At 40.4% G+C, this 16,651-nt stretch overlaps 1 pseudogene across 1 annotated transcript; it reads right to left on the reverse strand.

Moving 5' to 3' along the window:
- Positions 1–14,546: 14,546 nt before the first annotated feature.
- Positions 14,547–16,190, reverse strand: LOC115898333 (annotated as a pseudogene). Its single transcript, XR_004058046.1, has one exon. The product of XR_004058046.1 is annotated as a keratin, type II cytoskeletal 8 pseudogene (transcript).
- Positions 16,191–16,651: the final 461 nt, after the last annotated feature.

Here is a 16,651-nt window from a genome sequence, read left to right on the forward strand (position 1 = left end):
TATTTTTGCATGACTATAAAGAAATACCTGAGGCGGAGTAATTTATAAAGAAAGGAGGCTTAATTGGTTCACAGTTCTGTGGGCTGTACACCAGGAATAGTGCTGCATCTCCTTCTGGTGAAGGCCTCGGGAAGCTCCCAATTATGGAGCACGGGGAAAGGAGGAGTAAACACACTACATGGTAAAAACAGCAGCAAGAGAGAAAGAAGGGGGATGTCCTAGACTCTTAAACAACTAGATCTCGTGTGAACTAACTGATGAACTCCCTCACCAGCGAGGGAATAGCGCTAAGCCATTCATAATAGATCCACCCTCATCATCCAATACCTCCCACCAGGCTCCACCTCAAGACACTGGAGGTCACATTTCAATACGAGGTTTGGAGAGGACAAACATCCAAACCATATCATAAGGCGACACTGTACTCTATTTTCTTTGTGGTCTGAAAGCAGCAGAGAAAAACAGAGGGATGGGTGGGCAGATGAAGGGCAGGAAGAAGACAGCAGATGAGAAATGGCCAGAAGGAGCTGGGGGTCTGCCATCTAGTTCACTGATCCCTTTGCAATCTCACAGTTGAGCCAGCAGTGTAAAGGTTACGGCACAGACTTTGACTTTGCAAATTATAAAAAAAAGAAACTTAAGCGTTCAAGTAGGTTAAAATAAATGAAATATGTGAATAAGCATAATCCCCATTTGGTAATTTTCATGTTCTAATGGTGATCATACTTAAACATTAGAAAGACACAGGCGGGCTAGAACACTACAGGGTATCTTCTAATTCTGGAAAAACAGAATAAAAAGTAAATTAGTTACATTTTTAATAATATGATCAATATAATTTTTCTTAATCTCCAGATACCTTTTCAGCTAAAGTAATGCTAAGTTTTAAATAATGGGTTCAATTGTTCATTGGGAAAAAAGCACAACAAATAATATATTAAATTTCCTCTACTACCAGCGCTTTTAGATACCCTCGAATGTTTCTGTTCCCGTAAATATAAGTAGAGCTTCACTGATAGAGAAGAAATGCTTCAGAATGGATTTGTATTTCTCTCATCCAATGAAAAGTTTCCTGCACGTGTAGATCCCTGATCAGTTCTCCCTCGTGTCCATTCCTTGCCATCCCGTCTTCCATTAGAGGATGACTCAACGTGCAGCCTGTTTCCCAGGTTTCTGTGTCTACTGGCATCTGCCTTGGTTCCACCAGGGGGCTTCTGCCTTGGCTCCATCTGGCTGAAAACCAGAAGCAGGAAGATGGAAAATGTAGGTTATTTCCTCCTTCTGCTCTGCTTTTGGAGGCTTCTCCATTAGAAGGAAGCTTCTACCAGTGGATTCTGGTTTGAGACTCCAGCAGCACAACCTTTTCCATTTGCCATCAGCCCTATGCTGATATTCCTGCTGTTGATAATTTTTCAGTGGCTTCCCAGTGCCCTGTTTGGCTTCTCAGTTCTTAACACCACCTGGGTAGCAAATTCCCTGCAATACGTTGTTTTTTTTTTTGTTTTGTTTTTGTTTTTTTTTTTTAAATAATTGGCATAGATTCCATATTCTTGGCTGGTCCCTGAGTGATACAACTCCACTATTTATTTGTCTTAATTCATTTAATATTTATTGAGTACCTATAGAGGTAGGTATCATTTTACTTGCTAGAGACAGAGCATTGAACAAAGCAAGCAATATCTCTGTTCTCATAAAACTTTATAAGTTTCAGGAAGATAAAGAATCAAAAAACACAAAATAATGGTAATAAGTGTAATGCTGAACATTTTAAAGCTAGGTGATATGAGGGTGAAAAAGTGAGCACTACTTTAAATTCAAGCATCAGGGAATGCCTCACTGAACTGAGATGTGAAGGACTAGAAGGAACCAGCTATGTGATGGAAGAGGAAAGAGTATTTCAGGCAGAGACAGAGAAACTTGAGCTGGAAGAAGCTTAAAATAGTTGAGCAACAGAGAGGTGAGGAAGGTACAGCTCAGAAGAGTAGGCAGAGGTCAGAAATCAAGGTAGAAGACTGATCATAAGGTTGGAGTTTGAATTCTATTTTTTAAAGTGAGATAAAAAGCCATTGGAGAGTTTTTAGCAGGAGTGGGGAGCACAGTTTAACTTCAAGTTTTAGAGGATTACTAGGACTGCTTTTGGGAAGAGAGGAATCTAGGAAAACTAGGGTGCCAGCTAGGACATGAGTCATCCCTGCTGCTGGGTGATGTGATTGGATTCAGGTGGCAGCTGTGGAGAGGGAGGCAGTTTATTAGATGTCAGATATGTTTTCAAGGGAGAGGAGACAGGATTGTTGATGAATAGAATGTCAGGGTAAGAAAAAAAGAAAAAAAAAAGGACAATTGCGGTTTTTGGGTGAGCAACTAGGTGGATCCTTAAACCAAAACCATTCTCAACCATACTTCTGTCATGCCTTCTTACTTGAGTTAACTTTCTTGTCTTGATTTCAAGTATTAATATCTGAAAATAAAAATGATACTTGTTTCATTGACTATCATTTATTTTGAAAACTTGAAACCTGTTGAAAGTGTTGCAAGGGTATACTATAAATGTCCCTATTTTCCTTTGCCTAGATTCACCAATTTTAACATTTTGCTGCATCTAATGTACATACACATATTTCTGCTGAAACTTTTTAAAGCAAGGAGCAGACGTGACACTTCCCTTCTGGATTATACAGTACATCTCTTAGAACAAGGGTATTCTCCTGTAAAATCATTATATTATTATTATTATTTATTTTATTATTATTATTATTTTTTGAGATGGAGTCTCGCTCTGTCACCCAGGCTGGAGTGCAGTGGCACAATCTCAGCTCACTGCAAGCTCTTCACTCACCATTCTCCTGCCTCAGCCTCCTGAGTAGCTGGGACTACAGGTGCCTGCCACCATGCCTGGCTAATTTTTTGTATGTTTTAGTAGAGACAGGGTTTCACCGTGTTAGCCAGGATGGTCTCGATCTCCTGACCTCATGATCCACTAGCCTCAGCCTCCCAAAGTGCTGGGATTACAGGCATGAACCACTGTGCCTGGCCCCCTGTAAAACCATTATATTATTTTCATTCCCCAAAATGTTGACATTAATGTGGCATTATCTACAACAAAGTCCCTACGGAAATTTCCTCAATTGTCCCCCAAAAGTGTTTCTTATGGTCCTTTTACAGCTTTAAAAAAATCCAGACTCTAACGAAGGATCATTTAGTTTTCATGTCTCTTTAGTCTCCCTTAGTCTAAAATAAACCCAGTCATTTTTTTTTTTTTTTTTTTTTTTTTTTTTGGTCAGTTTCATGATCTTGACATTCTTGAACAATTCAAGCCAGTTAAGCTATTCCTCACTGGGGGTGTGTCTAATTTTGTGTGTGTGTGTGTGTGTGCATGTGATTAGATTTAAGATAAGCTTCATTTGGCAGGGTTACTACACAGGTTATATTGTGCTCCTTCTGCTATATCATGTCAGCAGGTACATGGTATTATTTGGGTCCGATTATAGGTGACATTACGTTTTATCACTTGGTTAAAATATGGCATTTGGCTTAAAACAAAACAAAACAAAAACAGCACTTAGTAACTCTTGCCAACTGCTACCATTTTTAACTAACTCATTAAAATTAGAGAAATCTGTATTTTCTGTTTAAAATATGAGAGTAGCCACTGTACAGATGCATATAAAAATGTCCACTGCCTTTAAGAACTTTGTATTCAAGGTGGACAGCACTCTGGAAATATAGGGAAACTAATAGCGGGGATAGTGAAAATAAAATGGGTGTATCACTTGTCTTAAACAGGCTGGTTTCCGTTGCCAATAACTTTGGTAAGGCATTGGAACATAGTATGAGTAGAAAATGATATGCAGCTCTATATTTAAATGATCACAGAAAGTACTCTTCCATGTGTAATATCATTCATTTCCTTGAAATAAGTGCCACCAGCTAATTCTGAGAAAGGACACTCATATGTAGCAAGCAAAAGTTTATGCCAATATGATTGATATTCTTCTACTTGTTTTATCATTCATCCTCAGAAAAACCTTTATTTTATTTCATGTGGAGTAATAGAGACTCAGAAAGTTTCTATATGTTTCAATTGATCTCAAAGTCAATATGATCCAATTTATTATTTGAATCAATATGTATATTACTGTAAGATCCAAGTACTTCCCAGTCATCCCTTGCAGCTCCACTTGGTAACAAGAGTCATCACACTTTTCCAAGATTACTGTCATGGAAGGGAATGGGAATAAACTAAGAAGTGTATTGGAATATGAAAACCCTGTTTATGTTTTACCCTTTTTAAAAAGGTGGAGAAAGAAGTAGATATCTACTCCCCTTTCCTTTTAATTGTAATAATTTCTGGAACATAATAAATAATCAGTGAAAATTTGAAATAAAACACTGTGGTTAAAACCTCAATATAAGTAAAAAGAATTATGTAACAAATTCAAGTTTCTAAAAACATTTTGATAATCATCTTTGTAAAATTCTTTCCTATAATTTTTAATTCATGGGAGTAATTCTTGATGGCTGTGTGGTATTGTTAAGCTTATTTAATGGTTTAGCACTATGTACTTAAATCCAAAGACATTGACTGGTTTGCTGGTGTATATGGTCTATAGGAAATTGGTCTACACTATTAAAGGCAAGGGAAACATTGGCAGGAACAGTAGATACATGTTGTTTGCAATTACTACAGCTGAACTATAGGTCAATAACAGTTTAGGCAAATAATAACTGTTGAGTATTCTATGTAAAATTCCTGAGAGGAAACAAAATCAAAACAGGGAACCTATCCTTAAGCAACTTATAATCTATTTAGCGCTTAACTTTTTGATCGGGGAATCATAGCAAGAAACAATCCAACAGTTTCTTTCAACACATTACAGTGGGACTGAAAATTCCCTCGATTTTTTCTTGTAATTCTTCGATCATTTCTTCAATCATCCTCAACTTTCCCAGGAACTATGTCTTTAAAAAATTTTTTTAGCAAGTAGTGAAAGTTGAAAGTTTGGAATAAAAAAAACAAGATGCATAAACATTTTCTTAGTGCAATCAGTTTGGGTTTTTCTTTTGTTCGTTTTTATCACTTCCTAACCTGTAGGGAATATTACAACCTTATGATTAATGCAAAAACAAGCTTCAAGGAAAGAAAAAAATTGACCCTCACTCTTCAAGTTTCCTCACCTTTCAATTTTAGGCAGTTGTCTGCTTTTCAGTCATTTGATTGTGCTTTTTTTTACTGTTTATCTTTCTCAAAGCATTGTAATTAGGTAATAGATGAAACATTTATAAAATATTAAGTATTTAATTTTAAAAGAGAAGCATTTTCCCTCAACGATCTTAAATTCTTTAAAAAATTGGCTCTCCAGTTTTCATAATATCTTCGCATGATAAGCAAAAGGCCAAGGATTTTGATATTCAGGAGGAGGAAAGCTTAGATATGCAGAATATTTGAATAAAACTACCCAGCCCATGGCATAATAGTCAGAATGGCAGGGGGTAGAGGGAAGAGAGAGAAAAAGAAAGATTTTAGGACAAAGACAGGGAGAACAACAGAGGTATTTCTGAATTCTCCTTCATTCTGGACTTTGCTGAAGTATGACTTTTCATATTTTCTTATAAACATAAAGCACCAGTTGAAAATGAATAAATACAAGAACACTGAACAGATACCCTTCAAAACAAGATATTTGGGTTTTAGTCTAGCTCAGAAATTACCCAGCTCTATGAATTTAAAAGATTTTGGATACTCTCTATGACTTTTTTTTTCTTTTCTTTTTTTTCTTGAGATGGAGTCTCACTCTGTCGCCAGGCCTGGAGTACAGTGGTTCCATCTCGGCTCACTGCAACCTCCACCTCCCGGGTTCAAGCGATTCTCTTGCCTCAGCCTCCCGAGTAACTGGGACTACAGGCATGCACCACAAAGCCCAGCTAATTTTTGTATTTTAGTAGAGACGAGGTTTCTCCATGTTGGCCAGATGATCTCAATCTCTTGACCTCGTGATCCATCGGCCTCGGCCTCCCAAAGTCTATGACTCTTTTGATGAGGAGACGGAACGATCCCCTTTCCAGCTCTAAGATTTCATGACTTCATGATTGAAAGTTTATAGAATTGTCTTTCTAGTAGCCCACTGCACAAGGTGCTGGATAGAGAGTATGCCTGACCTAGGGAAAATGTGGAATTATCTGATATGGCTTCATAATTTTCAAAATAAAAGCTAGGTTTCTTTTCCATATATTTATTTCTTAACTGTGTGTGTGTGTGTGTGTGTGTGTGTGTGCACATGCATGTGTGTGTATGAGTTTGTATACCTTTATATGGAAAATAGTAAAACCGTACCAACCCTACATCCTGCAATAAAGTTAATTTGGTTATAACACTGTTGGTGGCTGATTCTTGGACCCTAAAACTCCCAGTCAGCTGGTTAAGCTAGTTAACCCCAAACATCTCATTAAGCCCTCAATAATATAAACAAACATTTTATGCATTTAAAGTTTTGGTTCTTACTTATACTACTATGTTGGAATTTTGCTGATATCTCTGAGTCTGTGTGTGTGTATTTATTTCAGCAAATATAAACGCAAGGGTGGTTGCTTCCTTTCTTGCTGTGATGTACCATGACTGTTCTATGTTAAATGTGAAAAAAAAAAAAAACTGTCAATAGAAGGGTCGGGATCCAGGCTGCTATTTTAAAGATGCCACTGGACTTTCTGGATGCCTCCAGTTCCTTTCTGTTGCAGGAGCATATCCTGATCAATGGTTTCATACCTGCAGGACAGTGATCAGATAGTCCCCAAAGAGCTATCATTGAAAATCCATTTAAGAGTGAAACATATTCAGATGAAATGAATACATTCTGACATCTAACTACAACAAATTCTCACAGATGCAGTACAAATGGGCCTTTAAAACAATTCTTCATCCTAGTTTCTTTCTCAGCATTTTTATAGACAGAATTTTTCCCCTCTCCCCAGTTGAACAAGAAAGAACAAAAGTAGATTCCCCAAAGGAGGAATCATTCGTACTAAGTTTCTTGATGTAGGGTCACCTCTGATGTGTTCTTGGTTGCATTTCAACGGCTAAATTTCCCATGTCAAGCTTTCCATTCTGATGGTTCTGCACATAAAGCTATTGCTTTCTAATAGAATAATTGTCTAAATTCCCTGTTTGAATGTTGAAGTATACTACATGTTCTACAGATGCTCAATACATTATGGGTAATGTTAGTAGCGTGATAGAAAATGGCACAATATTTTAATTTGAGGTGTCTCTGTGTGTGTACCTTTTAATATGTTAACAGGAAAAGAAGTTTATCATTAAGCTAGTCTAATTTAAAGAGAAGTAACTATCACCTACACTCGAATGATTATAAATGTATGACTTTTGTTTTCAGCCTCTGATTTACCACACCAGTTTTCCTATCCTTTTTTCATCTCCAGATATCAGTCTTATAAATATCTCTTGAGTCTATTTCCTACTCTCTATTCCAACTGTCACTGTCATGGTTCAAGCCTTTGGCAAGCTATTCTTCACCTCTAAATCCATTCTCTACTCTATCAACTGTTTCTAAAAATAGATTTTGTCAATTTACTTCTGCATAAGAACAATCCCCAGTTCCTCACTGCCTATAAAATAAAATTTAAACACCTTAAGGAGGCATTCAAAATCTCTGATATTCTTTCACCAACTTATTTATTTAGCCTCATTCATTCATGTGCTCATGTAATCATCCAGCAATAGAATGAAAGTACCTCCCTAAGATATTAAGTGCCCCACTAGAATATGAGCTCCAGGAGAGTAGGCATGTATATATAGTTGATTTTATTCACTAGTATTTACCAAATATCTAGAACAGTATTGGCATTAACTAGATGCTTTAAAAATACTTTTGATACAGACAGGAGGAAGAATAGTGGGTAGAAGAGGTCAGTTCTTGGGTAAAGGCCCACCTTCAAGCCTGGAAACCACAGCCCTAAATGAGAACAGTTATTCCTGTTTTCTTGCTCAAATGTTGCTTTGTCCAAAACCATCCTGGCCCGCCATGTCCCCCAATCCTATACCCAACAAAACCCCAAACTCCACTGGCAGAAGAGCAGAGCAGTATGGCAGAAAAGGAAAGAAGAGAAGAAGTATCTGAACATCAAGAGGAGTTCAGTTGGGGATGGTTGGAGAGGAGTTCAGCTGGGGACAGTCAAACTCCAGCAGAAGATTTTCTTCTCACTCCATCCCCTTTCCAGCTCCCCATCCCATTGAGAGCCACCTCCATCACTCAATAAAATCTCTGCACCCTTCAAATCCATGACTTGATTCTTCCTGGATGCGGGAGAAGAACCTGGGTACCAAGAAGGCAGGGTGTAAAAGGTGGTCACCCTGACTCTCTACTGAGTTGGTTAACACTTAGTCATCTGCAGATGGCAACTGCTAAAAGAGCACTAATTATAACACACTCCTAGATGCTGCCATGGTGCCAGAGCTCAAAACTGCTTGCCCCAGCCCCAGCACCTGCTCACCTGCATGCTGCCCCTCGTTCACGGGGTTTGAGCATGGCAGCTAAGTGAGCCACACCCCTGTCACAAATCCTGTGAAGGAGGCAAGGGAATTCTCCCATCTGACTTTGAGAATTAATGAATTCAGAAATACTTGCTGAATGGGTATTATATTTCACATAGCTTGACATTGAGAACTCAGTGAGTGAAGCCATTGTCTTTATTTTTAAGGAGGTAGCCAGGTAAATTGACATTATAGTAAGTTCAGTGTGCATATGTAAACATCAGTCTGGTTTCTGTAGTGATAAGCACCTATAAGTAGGGTCATAGTTTATTCATCTCTATATTCTTTGTTGTTAACTAAAGATTTATTGAATGTTGACTAAATAAATTGATCTAAGAATGCAATTAAGGCAGAATATCTGAAAGTTGTGATAAACAAAAATAATTCCCCCCAAACATGTTTAGATCCTAATTCTAGGAATCTGTGAATAAGTTATATTATATGACAAAAGGATTTTGCTGATGTTATTTAAGGTTAAGGACCCTGATATGGGGAAATTATACCAGATTATCCAGGCAGGCCCAATCTAATTACATAAATCCTTAAAAGTAGAAGAGGAAGGAAGAAGAGTGATTCAGTGAAATGTAACTTGAGAAAAGAGGAAGGGAGGCATGGGCTAAGGAATGTGGAGGCCTACAGAAACTAGAGCAATTCTCAGCTGACAGCTAACAAGAAAATGGGGACTTCAGTCCTGTAACTGCAAGGAACTGAATTGTGCCAACAACTCAAATGAGCAGGAAATGGAACCTCTGAAAGAGACATAGTGTTGCCTATACTTTGAGTGTAGCCTGGTGAGAACATTACTAGACTTTTGACCTACATAACTGTATGATGATAAATCTGTGTTCTTTTAAGGTGCAAAGTCTGTGGCAATTTGTTTGGCAATAGTAGCAAGTAAATACAGTGCTCATTCTTGGAAGGCTGGCCAAAGTGAGCCTCTGCCATGGGTTCTCGTGACCAAAAATAAAATGATTATCCTTGAAAGTTCAACAATACAACTTACCTAGCAAAGAACATGCACAGATGGAAAATCAATTACACAAGACAAAACAAAACTGTTCTTCACAAATGGAATTTAGATAAAGCCATTTTCCAAAATAATGACTGCTGATTGGATCAAGAGATTTAATATCTTAGGACTTCAACATGTACTATGAAAAATCTGCACATAGGTAGCCTTTGGAGTATGTATCTAAAGAGTTATGCCCTTGAAGTCTCACTTTGACATCAGGAAAGTTCTGAGTTACAGTCTTCATCTCAGTCCAATGACAAGAGTGGTGCAAGAACAGTACTTTACAGGTAAAGAAGCACAAGGATATAAATCAAACAGAAAATCTTCTTAGCCAGGAAAGAACAAGTTGACCCAAGACTGACATTTATATCTGTGTGAGTCATTCACTGCACAATGGGCAAGTTGTGGCTAAAACCCAGGCTACACTCTGCTCACAAAGTCATGTGCTCTGTCATAGAGCAGTGACCTCTTGGAGGAAGAGGCCCCTTGAAGGCAACACCGTAAAGATACACAGGCTCTGCCTGACATAACTCCAGAAGTCGTCCTTTATGAAGACCACTGTGAGAATGGTATTCCCTAGAGCTATGCTATGCAGTGGCTCTAGACATCTTTTTGTAGTTTGCTTGCCAAGAATTCTCTATACAAGCTGTTTTATCAAGGAGGGTGGCATTTTCTAATTCTTGCAATGGTGTCGCATATGCTAACGGTGATCCTGGTTGAGCCTGATACTGGGAATGGATACATCTTGACTTTTTATGCTATTGATACACAAAGTAGCCAGTAGCCAGGTACAGAAAAATGAACGGGGAAGCTAAGGTCTGGATTTGCCAGTGTTTTAGGGCAAATGAAAGTGATCTCTGTGTCCTATTCACAGGAAACCATATGGAGATTATAAGTCTCTGTCCCAAACAAAGGTAAAGAAGAGTTGAGAAGTTTTAGTCACCCAGCAAAGGCACATACTGTAGCCTATTCTTGGGCTAGAAGCCATGAAAACGAAAAATCCAACCAAACCCATTCTCTGATCTCCTCCAGAATCTGCCTGCCTTGAGTCTTTGTCCAGTGCTTTCAGTTACTTGTTGTGTTTTGTCCAGAGTTTTTACTTGTTATCTTCAGAAAGGGTGGTCTAATAGGAGCTATTCTGCCAACTAAGAGCAGACTTTTCACTAGCTTTACTTTTCTTAAATGTGTCCAGGTGTTACTGGTTTGTGCCAGAAATGTTAATTATAAATAGCACAAGCATGACCACATACTTTAGTGTGCATATGTAAGCCTTTGTCCTGGCATACCATGCAGTTTAGCATTTGTACTGGACTAAGGTATTCTGGCTTCAACAATAGAAAATATATATAGTCACTCGACATATAAGATATTTTAGCAAAAGAAAAACTGTATCTTCCAGAAGACAAATGAAGAAAAAAACAAAAAAGGACTCATCAGATAGCGAGGGAAGTTTGCTTCGATACTTATCTACCTTTTACCCAAGGAGAGAACATTATATGTTTGAAGACACCCTTGGGACAGTAACCTATTTCTATGTTAATTATGATAATACTCCGCCTAAGCACTCTTTTGTTGAAATTTAATCCCATTTTCTCTCATCTTCTACTTTGTATAAATTGATAGTGTGTTCCTTTCTTCCTTAAAATTACCCTTTATATACTTCAAGAGAATTAGGAAATCACCTCTTAGCTGTATCTTCCAGAGTGAGTAACCCCAATTTCTCTTTCTCCATCAGAAGTACACTTTTACTTCTTTTTAATAATTTGACGTGCTGTCCTCCATTCTAAACAGCATTCCAAATAGCTTTTGGAAAATATAAGCCTGACCCTATCACCCAACGATTCCACTCACAGGTACATATTCAAGTTAAATGGAGGTCTGTGTCCACACAAAGACTTGTCACAAAAATGCAGACAGCAACTTTAACCCAAGTATCTACTTAGACGTATATGGAGGAGTGGGGATTTAGGGTCATGTTTTGCTTTGGAACAGAAAAGGGATGACAGAACTCCCTGGGGAAGATAGAAATGTTCTATATCTTGATGTGGATGGTAGTAACATGAACATACATGTAAAAATAACTTAGTATATATTTACTAAATAAATTTAGTATTTATAGTAGTATATATATAGTACATATATTTACTAAATTACTAATCTAATAAATTAGTAAATATATGCTGTTTCTACATGTCTATATATAATGAAATACATACATATATATGTGTGCATATATACCTACAAATATATGTATATAGATGCCTACACGTGTGCTTATGTGTGTATGCATATGAAAACCAACTGTTGCTTCACAAAGTTATCAATGATGAAAGATCATGAAACTGAAATCCATAGCCTTCCTAACTGTTCTTTGCATGACAGAACAGATTGACTTTCTAACAGGATGGACAAAGAAAAAGAGCCTCAGAGACTCTTGTGGAAATAGGGACTGTGTTTTTTTTGTTTGTTTGTTTGTTTTTTGGTTTTTTTTTTTTTTTTTTTTTTTTTGAGGTGGAGTCTCGCTCTGTCGCCCAGTCTGCAGTGCAGTGGCCGGATCTCCACTCACTGCAAGCTCCGCCTCCCAGGTTCACGCCATTCTCATGCCTCAGCCTCCCGAGTAGCTGGGACTACAGGCGCCCGCCACCTCGCCCGGCTAGTTTTTTGTATTTTTTAGTAGAGACGGGGTTTCACGGTGTTAGCCAGGATGGTCTCGATCTCCTGACCTCGTGATCCACCCGTCTCGGCCTCCCAAAGTGCTGGGATTACAGGCAGATAGATGAACACACCAGCAAGACACCTCCAGAGGGGAAAGCCCATCTGATGGGAGAATGCTGTCCACAGATGCTTCACAGCACGTCTGCAGGTGACAGAAAAGTCATCAAAACACTCAGCAATGAATTATGCCAACTTGATTAAATTCAATATCTCTGGGTCTCTGACCTAAAATTTCTGGTTATGGGAGTTGCTGTAAGCATAGAACAAAGATCAGGGGATTGAGATAGGATAATCCTGCAAGTATGTCCATCCCATAGTGTTCTCTTCCTAGCTATGTGACCCCCAGAAATTCTGTTTACCTCTGAGGTGTTCAGTTGCCTCATTAGGTAAATGGGATAATGTCTAATCTTTTCTGAAAATTAAGTGAAATAATATCTAGGAAGTGTTTAGTAAAATAGTGGCAGAGAGAAGAAAAATTAATAATACCTTAAAATTTTCATCTGTATGAAATCTATGAAAAGATCATAATTAACTTACCAATTTGATAAGTGCTCTTATGGAAAATCCTGGATTTTACAAAAAAGTCAGTATTACACTAAGCACTGAATGCTACTAGATTGAACATAGTTCTAACAAGAATATGGAGCCTCATAGGAGTCAATTTCAATTTGGTTCGTGGTCAATGGCCAAACCCTTAGCTAGAGCCAACCCTCTGTTCATTCTAGTATCTGGCCACAAGTGAGAACAGATGTGAGCTCATGAAAGGACCACTGCCAATCAATCTACCCAGACCAGAGAATGATTCAAGCTATGACCTGCTCACCATGGATCAGTTACATCACCTTGCATAAAGAATAGGTTTTCTAATGCCCAGGGAAAACTCAGGAGACTCTAGAAATGGCTGCTGGAAAAGATGTGACAAGGAAAGAACAGCATCGAGATGGCACAAAGGAGCTGCTACTTTTCATTCTCTCTCACTCCCACTCAAAAATTTAAGCATCTGGCCAGTGACCAATAAGAGAACTGCTTGTAATTGTTGATAATCCAAACTCATTTGCATACTTTCCCATCTGTTGGAGACAGTATAACTGTGGCTTTGTATCCTGCCTGCATCTGTGACAGACAGGAATAACTAGAGAGAACTGGCATTTCTACAGCACAGCTACCCTCCAATATGAGTCCACTGATTTGTATCCACTGACTTTGCCTCCTGATATATAGACCTCTGGTCCTTTTCCCAAGAGACACCTAACTAGTTTCCTAAGGAAGATTATATTTCTTCCCAACTTTTTGATGTGTCATTTTCTAATCAAAAAGTTTTCACTGAGCATCCACTCAGGACCTTTTAACATACAATCATAAAACACTAGAAGAACAGGGCTGAGCACGGTAGCTCATGCCTGTAATCCCAGCACTCTGGGAGGCCAAGGTGGCTAGATCACAAGGTCAGGAAATTGACACCATCCTGGCAAATACAGTGAAACCCATCTCTACTAAAAGTGCAAAAAATTAGCCAGGTGTGGTGGCAGCCACCTGTAGTCCCGGCTACTCGAGAGGCTGAGGCAGGAGAATGGTGTGAACCCAGGAGGTGGAGCTTGCAGTGAGCACTGCACTCCAGCCTGGGTGACAAAGCCAGACTCCATCTCAAAAATAAAAGATAAAATTTAAAAACAAACAAACAAACAAACAAACAAACAAAAAACCACTACAACAGGTGCTTTAAAAGAAAAAAAAAAAAATATTGGGACCAAGAAAGCCTGGAAAATGAAGCATACACTGTTTATAAAATCTATATCCACTGGTGTCCACGGTGAAAGAATTCAGTGTCATGGCTTTAAAGAATAACTATAGTCCCGGTGTGGTGGCTCACGCCTGTAATCCCAGCACTTTGGGAGGCTGAGGCAGGCGGATCACGAGGTCAGTTCAAGACCAGCCTGGCCAACATAGTGAAACCCTGTCTTTACTACAAATACAGAACATTAGATGGGCATGGTAGTGGGTGCCTGTAATCCCAGCTACTTGGGAGGTTGAGGCAGGAAAATCACTTGAACCTGGCAGGCAGAGGTTGCAGTGAGCAGAGATCCAGCCTGGGCGACAGTGCGAGACTGTCTCAAAAAAAAAAAAAAAAAAAGAACAACTATAAACTGATGACTTCTACTCTTTTTTTTTTTTTTTTTTTTTTTTTTTTTTTTTTTTGACGGTTGGCAGAGCTAGTTGAGGTTTTATTTTGGACCAAAAAAAGAAGCAATTGAATTGTTTTATAGCTGGAGGCATGGGCAAGGGGGGTCCCTACGTAGTAAACTCCCCTGTGGGTGGGCTGAGGGCCCTCAGGTGGGTCTCCTGTTCCCAGTGGTACCCTACATAGTGGTCTCCCTCCCAGGCTCTGGGGCAGCACAGGAGGGGCAGGCTGGGAGGGGGTGCCGCAGCTGTTCACTTGGGCAGGACGTCAGAGGACTCGGACACCAGCTTCCCATCGCGTGTCTCGATCTTCTTCACAACCACGGCCCTGGAGGAGCTGGTGCGGCTGAAGGAGCTGGAGCCCGCGCCAGAGCCAAAGCTGGAGCCCAGGCCGTAGCTGAGGCCAGGGCTTGTGAGGCCCCCATAGGCCGAGCTCAGACCACCTGCATAGCCGCTGGTGGTCTTCGTATGAATACTCATGTTCTGCATCCCGGACTCCAGCCGGCTCTCCTCGCCCGCCAGCAGCTTCCTGTAGGTGGCGATCTCAATGTCCAGGGCCAGCTTGACGTTCATCAGCTCCTGGTACTCACGCAGCTGCCGCGCCATGTCTTGCTTGGCCCGCTGCAGGGCGGCCTCCAGCTCGGACACCTTGGCGTTGGCATCCTTAATGGCCAGCTCTCCACGCTGCTCGGCATCTGCAATGGCGGCCTCCAGGGAAGCCCTCTGGCCTTTGAGGCCCTCAATCTCAGCCTGAAGCCGGCTGATGTTCCGGTTCATCTCGGAGATCTCAGTCTTGGTGCGCCACAGGTCATCCCCGTGCTTCCCAGCCAGGCTCTGCAGCTCCTCATACTTGATCTGGTACATGCTCTCAGCCTCAGCCCGGCTGCGGTTGGCGATCTCCTCGTACTGTGCCTTGACCTCAGCGATGATGCTGTCCATGTCCAGGGAGCGGCTGTTGTCCACGGACAGCACCACAGATGTGTCCGAGATCTGGGACTGCAGCTCCCGGATCTCCTCTTCATACAGTTGCCTGAGGAAGTTGATCTCATCAGTCAGCCCTTCCAGGCGAGATTCCAGCTCTACCTTGTTCATGTAAGCTTCATCCACATCCTTCTTGATGAGGACAAATTCATTCTCCATCTCTGTACGTTTATTGATCTCATCCTCATACTTGTTCTTGAAGCCCTCCACCAGCCCCTGCATGTTGCCAAGCTCTGCCTCCAGCTTCAGCTTCTCCTGGCCCAGAGTCTCCAGCTGCCGCCTAAAATTGTTGATGTAACTCTCGAACATGTTGTCCATGTTGCTCCGAGCCGTCTTCTGCTGCTGCAGGAGGCTCCAGTTGGTCCCCAGCATCTTGTTCTGCTGCTCCAGGAACCGTACCTTGTCTATGAAGGAGGCAAACTTGTTGTGGAGGGTCTTTATCTGCTCCTTCTCCTGGGTGCGCACGGCCTGGATGTTGGGGTCCACCTCCAGGTTAAGGGGGCTCAGCAGGCTCTGGTTGACCGTGACTGCGGTGATGCCTCCCATGTCGCTGGCCCCACCATAGCCACCGCCCAGGCCACCCCGAAAGCTGCTGCTTCCCACTCGGGAGAAGCTCGAGGAGCTGATGCGGGCACCGGGCCCACTCTTGTAAGAGTGGCTGCTGAAGGCCCAGGGGCCAGAGGTGGACACCTTGTAGGACTTCTGGGTCACCCTGATGGACATGATGGAGGCAGGAGTGGAGGCAGGCGAGCCGAACCAGGAGGATATCCTAGAAGGAGCGGAGATGGCTTCTACATTTTTAATCTCCAGTCTAGCCCTCTCTCTCAGATTCCAAATTCAATTGGTGATGATGCCAGTAATGATAATAGCTAATAATAACTAAAAGTATCCAGTGATTAATATATTTATCTATAGGCATATATGTCTACAGATGTGTAGATAGCTATATATAGATATATATAAATTAATCTCTATATATCAATTAATTAAACAATTGAAGACACTTATTAGCTAGATGGTGTTATTGACAACAAATTAATCAAATGATAATCTAATTTGAAAAATTAAAATTGGAAACACAAAGAAGCCAAATGACACTTTCAAAGTAACATAGCTGTCCAGGAAGTTGCAAAGGTAAGAGTTGAACCAAGACAGATTGGTTCTCATGTCCACCTGTGTTCTTAATAACTCTACTTGGATGTCTAATAGACATTCATCTTATC

The sequence above is a fragment of the Rhinopithecus roxellana genome, chromosome 1 (assembly GCF_007565055.1).
Source record: "Rhinopithecus roxellana isolate Shanxi Qingling chromosome 1, ASM756505v1, whole genome shotgun sequence".
NCBI classification, from domain to species: Eukaryota; Metazoa; Chordata; class Mammalia; order Primates; family Cercopithecidae; genus Rhinopithecus; species Rhinopithecus roxellana.